Below are 8,825 nucleotides of genomic sequence, written 5' to 3'. Positions count from 1 at the left end.
CAGCAAGATCAATAGAAAGCCCATTGATTGGGAGAAGATCTTCGCTAACCATACAATATACAAGGGTCTCATATAAAATATATGTGGAACTCAAAACATTAAATCCCCCAACAACAAATCCTAAAAGAAACAACTTCCCAATAAATAAGTGGACTAAAGACTTCAAGAGAAACTTCTCTGAAAAGGAAAGAAGGAAGGCCAACAGACACATGAAGAATTGCTCAACCTCCCAAGCCATAAAAGAAAAGCAAATCAAAACAACATTGAGATACCACCTCAAGCCATTTAGAATGGCTATAATAGAGAAGTCTAATAACAACAGATCCTTGAGGGGATGTGGCCAGAAGGGAACCTTACTCCATTGTTGGTGGGAGTGAAACTTGTTCAACCACTTTGGAGTAGTATGGAGGTTCCTCAAAAGATTCCACCTAGAACTTCCCTATGACCCACCAATCTACCTTTTGGGCATTTACCCAAATGATCACAAACAAGACCATACTAACGCTACCAACACAACTATATTTATTGCAACATTATTTACCATAGCTAAATTATGGAATCAACCCAGAAGCCCCTCAGTAGATGGATGGATCTAGAAAATGTGGTATTTAACCAAGTCCTAATCTTAGAGAGGGAAATGGTTTGGATAGAATGATAGGAGAGAGATTACAAAAAAAGAACAAGAAAAAATGGAAAAACCAAAATTTAAATTTAAGTAGTGAAACACTTAAAAATTATGTAAGTTTAAACAAATGATATTGAGAGAAGAAAAGGATAAGATGAGAAGAAGGGATGGATTGAAAGGAGAAATGAAAACTAAAAAATAAAAATTCTTAAAATTAGTTACTTGAAAATTATATACATATAAAGAGATAATACTGCTATTAAAAATTTAAGCCTAAGAGGTTGTGAATTGAGTAATAAATTTCTGGATTAAATGTGTACACAATGGGGTATAAGGTCTAATAATCAACGACAGGTATATATCTGGGAATGAGCCAAACAGCAATTTTGTCACGCAAAAAAAGAAAAAGAAAAAAATGAAAAGAATACGTAAAAAGGACCAAAAATTCAGAGGAGATAAAAAACGCATGTGCACACACACACACACACACACACACACACACACACACGTATACACCTACAATAAACATTATGGGAGGAAAATAAGATTAATAGAAAACAATTTTTAAAATTAAAAATTTTTTAAATGGTTCAAATAAAAGTTCTGTGATTGCAACAATGAGATGTACAATTCACTATGTAGAAAAACGAAATTAACAACTTTGGTGGGGGGTGGGGGAGGAGCCGGTGTGGGGAGGGGAGAAGTATGGGAAGGGATGGGAAGGGGAAACAATAAGGAGGCAAAAACGCTTGATAAGAAATATACTCGTTATCTTGCCCATGTAATTGTAACTCCTCTGTACTGTATTCTCACAATAAAAAAATAAAATTAAATTTAAAAAAGAGTTCTTTGATTTTTTTTTGGGGGGGGGGAATGAGGGCAATGGGATGATTGTGTATTTCCCATGTCCATAACCAGTCTCTTGGTGGAGTCTCTGGTCTGCTTGTGGTGTTTGGTATTCCTGTGGCTTGATTGTTTTCTTAAGTCAGTTTGTTTGAGCAGGCAGAAAAATGCTTTGCCAATCCCATTGTCTTGTGATCCTCCTCCCAGGCTACTTCAGTGGGATTTAGATTTGCTTTGAGTATCCCAAAAGAGGGAGATGGGAGTTTCCTCTAGTTTGGAGATGCTGTGATGAGACTAGGTTATGGGTAGAGTTGAGGCCTTTCAGCAATCAGTAGCTTTTCCTTGTTGGGCTGGCTCCTGAGACTCTCAGAGAGCCCAGCTTGGAGCCATTCTCAGGGTTTATGTTTACTGAGTTTTGTTTGTCTAGGCTGCTGTAGGGAGGGGCAGCCTCTGGCTATGTTTACCCAGTGATGGTAATGAAAGTCACTCTTCAGGGGGCAGATTTTTCTCTGTCAGGGTTGGTTGACTTTCCCCTGGGTGGAGCTGAGCCTGGCAGGTCAGGGCAGATTCCTGTGACCTGCTAAATGACTCTTTTGTTTTCTTCCAAGGCCTGAATTGGAGCTAGTTGTTCAGCTGGTCCTTTGTTAGTATCAAAGACAGAGATCTCCAGTGGTACGGGACGTCCTTCCCTCCTCTGCTTCCTGAGAAGGAATGAGGAGATCAGGGTTCTACTCATGCCAGAGTCTTGTTCCTGGGCAGTTTCTGGTCTGTGATCTGCAGGATGAAGATATCTGCTCCTTGTCAGTTCTTGCTTGTGTTAGGTAGAATCCGCTTGCCTGCCACATCTGGCACCTTTGTCCCAGATTCTCTCTGTAGTTATGGCTGCTAAGAGTGTCTCTGCTACCAACTCTGCCACTGCAGCCATAGCTAGCTGCATGTGTTCAGATCTCTTTCCTTGCTTGGATTTTCCCTCTCTGTCCAAACTCTCTGTATTGAGATGATACACTTGGTGTGACTCTGTAGCCTAAGATTGTTCACTGGGATAGTAAAATGCTTTCTATGGGAGAGCTTGTTTAGGCTTCAGCTTCTCCTCTTCCATCTTCACCCAAATCTCATGAATTTTTAATGAGTGTTTTTTTTTTTAGGGAAAAATGTCATTGGTGTTTATATTTTGTGTTTGCATAAAATGAGCCCACTATTGTCTTAATTTAATAAAATAAAATTCTCTGGCTGGGCACCGGAGGCTCATGCTTATAATCCCAGCTACTCAGGAGGCTGAGATATGAGGATCTCAGTTCAAAGACAGCCCGGGTAGGAAAGTCTGTGAGACTCGTATCTACAATAAGCCACTAGAAAATCAGAAATGGCACTGTGGCTCAAGCAGTAGAGTACTCACCTTGAGCTGAAGAGTGTAGGACCATCGCCGAGGCAGAGAGTTCAAGCCCCACGACCAACCAATTAAACAAAACAAAACAACAACAACAAAAACAAAAACTCTCTGATTCTATGACAACATATATTTTGTGGGTAATGGTTAAGACAAGGTTGTCATTCTAAAAAATACATATATATCACCCCCCAAATAAAGGAACAATAGGAAATACATAGCAGGAAAATTATAAATCTTAATGGACTAATAGTCTGTCAGTTTGTTTTAAGTTTTTATCAAAAATGAAAGTAATACTGGATAATATTTTATTAAGACATTTAAATTTCTTTAACCCTGACATTTAAGGTTCAGTTTAAAAAGAAATTCAACTGGTGACAGTGTTTTCTCCTTACTTTTCCAAAGAAATGATTATTTGAACAGTATAGTGTATAGCGCAATATAACCAGAAAGCATTTTTAAGGAAAAAAAAATCCCATTCTTTTTTTGCTTGTCTGTATTTAAAGCTGCATACCACATCTTACCCACCCTATTGTCTGTCTTCTCATTTGAAACATTTCAGTAAATGTGTCAGCCAGCAAAGTTTTACAAAATAGCATGCTTTCATTCATTGTGCTTTCCAAAATATATCTCACAAATGCCACCAACAAAACACAACTTGAAACATCTGTGGATTTTTCTATTTATGGTGCAAAGTAATCACTTTCCATAATCCTTAGAACCAGCTCTTCACAGGCATTAAATGCTCTTTCACTTCCATGCTTTAGAACAGCAGCATGTAACAATGGTGTACTTGTAAATTTGTTCACCACATCTGGTTTGTTTACAGCAAGGACTGTCTTCATGGAAGATGATAATAGATGAGTTGTGCAATTATGTAGTTTAAAAGGGCTCTGAGTTGGGGATAAAGAATATCCATTTATGTGACTAAATATTTAAATTAAATCCTATAATGTATACTCCTTCAATTTTCTGGCTAACATGTTCTACAATCTAGGTATTTTTAAAAGAAATATTGTACGTTGTTTCCTTGGTGACAACGTAATTGGAAGACTTAAAATTTTCCTATACCATGGCCATCTGAAATGAGATGGATGTACTTAGGTTAACATAATGAAATGTTGGGACAGCATTAATGTTTGAATCTTGGATGGGATTTGGTTGGAATTGTGACAGGCTTTCATAGTATGAGAAGATAAACAAAAGACCATACTAATACTTTTATCTGCCACATTGTTTTATTAGTTTATTCAAACACACACATATAAACAGATACACATTATGAAGACCCAGTCAGTCTGCAAGAAAATATTTTAATAGGAATTCCATAAAATATTTAGTCTGCTGAGATCTGATTAGAATTTTAAGAAATATCTAGTGGTTTCCACCCCTGGACAAGTTATTATCATTGGTGAAGATGCTGCCATTGGATTTTAGAATGCCCCAGGAAGACCTATGTGTTTAAGAGAAATGACATTCCAATTCCTCCCAGACTGTGGAGTTCTTCTGGAGATTAAGTTCTTCAGAGTGAAACACATGAGAAAATAGACTCTCATCGTCTTTCTTCTTTTATCTTTTAATCATTCTAGGTAAAAACTTTTCTCTTTGACATACTCCCCTCCTTGATATTGTCTTGGCACTGGCCCCAAAAGCAATAAAACCAGCTGAACATACACTGAAACATTCAATCTTGTAAATCTGAGTAAGCCTTTCTGCTTAATAAATAGACAATATCACTTATTTTGGTAGGTTATAAAGCTAACCCAAAGTTCCAGTCTTTCTAAAAATGTAGAGTATATTAAAATATGCTTCATTATAAAATATCTAACTCCATGTTGTATATTGTGTTTTTTATTCTGTTGATCCTAGCGCTTACAATCAGGACCTAATTGTAAAACTGTTTGCAATAAATAATCACATTACTTTTATGATTCCATAATTTAACTTGTTTTCCTACATATTTATAGACTATTGTAGCTATAGAAAATCAATAAATATTGAATTTTGATATAGGATTACCTATCACTGCAAGTGTTGTCAAAATTTTTCTAAACTGAAATGGTTGTCATTGATATCTTTCTCACGATTCCACATGTTTATACTTTCAGCTGACCTTTTACAAAATTCATACCCTAAACATAATTTTTAGTTTGTTCATGCCATCATAGGAACATAAATATATGGCACAAAATGTTAATTAACTTTATCTGCTGTCATTAATGGAGTATACCTAATAGAATTAAGTATATATCCTCAGGGAAATAAAATACTTCCTTCTAAATCCAGACTTGCAGGCAGACAGAGAGACACCCACACACACTCACATACACACACACTCACACACACACACACACATACTTACTACTCTGACTCAGGTTAGGTTCCAGACATTGGGTATCAGACAATGATCTATTAATCAAACTTGCTTGTCCAGATATAAAATACATTCATAATTCCACACATACAAAAACACCAGATCATTCAAAATAATGAAAATATAAAACATAACCACCCCGCTATTGGCCATCTACTCGCTGATTTCATTCATTTATGTCGATGCATTTTTCAGAACATAATGAAAAGTCTTTTTGTAGTCTCTCTGATTAGCAGATAATATGTTAACATATGAAAGAAAATGTAGGTAAAATTACTTTTTGCATATAAAATAATGACATTTCTGAGGATAAAACATGCCTGATTTTCAGTTTGGTTGCCAAAATGGAACTATTAGACCTTTTGAATATTTAACTTTAAATCTGAACCTTCTAATTTCACTGGGATTTGAATTGTGTTACTTACAACATTAATGTAACATAAAAGCATTACTAAATAGAAAGAAAATTATAAGTTTATCACACCTTAATCCCTGAATTGACTTTATTATAAAAACAATTACATTTATGTAACATCATAAGTATCCTGAAACAAAATATGAGGTATGGAAACAGAAGACTCCATTTTTTGTTCAGTGTATGTACTCGTTATTTATAGTTTGAGATGATTCTGTCTTCTTTACCTTATGCATGGTATATTCATTCTCGTCTTCAGGAAGGTGGGGGTGGGCACAGAGCTTTAGGGAAAGGGTGAAAAAATGAAGCAGTGGAGTTCCTTGAACATTGATGAAAGTGAACTATCTATTTAACATATGGGTGGGGAAAGAAGGGAGGGAATGGGAAAATATGAGGGAACACAAGACATTTCATAAAAGGAAATGTACTCATTATCTGATTCATGTAATTGTAATCCCTCTATAAATCAACTTAATAAAAGAGTAAATTTATTTTAAAAAGGCAAACAAAATATTGTTTCTTAGAATCATACGAGTATGTTTTGTTCACTGGTTTGAGCTGGTTGAGTCTATCTCTGAATATAGCTATAATATAAATTTACATTCATTGGGCAAATTTTTGAGCTACTAGTAGTTAGAAGTCAATTATGATTGGATGTTTTCCTGAGACTCTAATTCATTTATTTCTTTAATCTAATTTGTATGATTTCTATTTACCAGTTTTTGAATTGGCTTGTTCCTGTTTTTCAAGGACCTAGTGGTGCATTATTAGTGCTGATTTAAGATTGTTCTAATTTGTTGATGTACATAGTCAAAGCTATAAATTTTCCTGAGTATTGCCTGTGTTCTTGTAGTATTTTGTCTGTTCACTTCTACTGAATTCCATAAAAGGTTGGAACTTCCCTCCATATGTCTTCAGTGACTCACTGATGATTTAGCAATGTGTTATTCAGTCTCTGTGAGTTTCAGAATTTTTTGTGATGCCTTTTGATGTTGAGATCTAATTTGGTCTCATTGTGGTCTGACATGATACGAGGAGTAATTTCATTTTTATTTTTGAATTTTCACAGATTTTCTTTGTGATCTAAGATATAATCTATTTTGGAGAACGTTCCATGAGCTGTTAAGTATAGCTTGTCAAACCAGGTATTTGGTTTTGATTTTTTGCTAGATTTTGACCTGGATGGCCTGTCAAGAGGTAAGAATGACGTGTTCAAGCAACCAACAATGCGTTTGGATGTATGCATATTTTTAGGACAAGTAGTATTTGTCTGATGAATTTGAGAGATCTAGGATTCAGGGCATTGATATTTAGCATTGTCATATCCCCCTGATGGAGATTTTCCTTCATTAACATTTAATGTCCTTTTTAGCCTCTTTTTACTTTTATACCAATTTTAATTTAAAGCCAATCTTATCTAATTAATATAACTACTCTGGCCTGTTTATGAGGTCCATTTTTAATTTGTAAAGATGATGTACAGAAGGGATCCAATTACATAAGTCAAATGATGAGCGTATTTCTTTTTCAACAGTGTCACCTCTTCCCTCATATTCTCCTAGTTTTTCCCTTTCAACCTCCCTCCCCCATATGTTGTATAGTTCATTTACAAGGTAGTGTTTATTGAGTGGCACTGCTACATTTATTCACCCTTTGTCCCACCATTTCTGTGTTTCCCCTTGCCCTTTACAAACTTGCATATAAGACCAAAGGTGCAGAAATTGAAACAAAAAAAACAGCATCCAAATTCAGATGGAAAAAGCAAAATAATAAAAACCTCTCATTATCAATTCTTGGAGATCAATTTGATGAACATTATTTCATATGATAATATTCATATAGCTATTGAGCCTTTGTGATCCTCTCCAAAGGGCATCCTCCTTTCATCTCACTGTATAAATGTTTAGAATCCCATGTAATTTATCATGTCCTAATGTAATGTTTTCTCTTTTAACATCCAACTCTGTTTTAAGTTGTAGAATTAAAGGCACATTCTAATACAACAAATGAGGGAAATCGGGCAACTTATAGTCTGATTTTCTTCACTTAATATAGGTTTTTTTCCCCATTACAGGATGGAATAGGAGAAACCCTAGGTCTCCTTGGCTCAGGCCGAAATTTTCTGAATAGAGACCCGGAAACACAACAAATCAAAGAAAGGTTGGACAAATGGGATTGCATAAAGTTGCAGAGCTTCTGCAGGGCAAATGACATAGCTAGCAAGATCAATAGAAAGCCCACGGATTGGGAGAAGATCTTTACTAGCCATACAACGGACAAGGGTCTCATATCTAAAATATACTTGGAACTCAAAAAATTAAACCCCCCAACAACAAATCCTCAAAGAAACAACTGCGCAATAAATAAGTGGGCGAAAGACTTAAAGAGAAACTTCTCTGAAGAAGAAAGAAGGATGGCCAATAGACACATGAAGAAATGTTCAACATCCCTAGCCATAAAAGAAATGCAAATCAAAACAACATTGAGATATCACCTCACTCCAGTTAGAATGGCAAGAATCAAGAATTCTAACAACAACAGACGCTGGAGGGGATGTGGACAGAAAGGAACCTTACTTCATTGTTGGTGGGAATGTAAACTTGTTCAACCACTTTGGAAAGCAGTATGGAGGTTCCTCAAAAGACTTCACATAGAGCTCCCCTATGACCCAGCAATCCCACTTTTGGGCATTTACCCTAATGTTTACAAACAAGACCACACTAAAGCTACCAGCACAACTATGTTTATTGCAGCATTATTTACCATAGCTAAGATATGGAACCAACCCAGATGCCCCTCAGTAGATGAATGGATCAAGAAAATGTGGTATATATACACAATGGAATTCTATGCCTCCATCAGAAAGAATGACATTGCCCCATTTGTTAGGAAATGGAAAAACTTGGAAAAAATTATATTAAGTGAAGTAAGCCAGGCCCAAAGAAACGTAGGTCCCATGGTTTCCCTTATTTGTAATATCTAGTATATGTATGAGTCAAGCGGAAAAGGTCAGATAATGTGATGTCAGGAAAATGAACCCTTAGATGTGTACTTTAATGTTTTTTTCTTTCATGCATGTGTTTCTAACACATTTATAAGATTATCTCTTTGTTGCTTTGTATGTCCCTACCCCACAGTATAACCCCTGCTTTCACTATATTTGATGTCAGTATAACTTGTG

This window comes from Dipodomys spectabilis, unplaced genomic scaffold (assembly GCF_019054845.1).
Source record: "Dipodomys spectabilis isolate Male_0828 unplaced genomic scaffold, ASM1905484v1 ptg000270l, whole genome shotgun sequence".
Lineage (NCBI taxonomy): Eukaryota > Metazoa > Chordata > Mammalia > Rodentia > Heteromyidae > Dipodomys > Dipodomys spectabilis.
Note: the sequence above shows the minus strand (reverse complement) of the source record.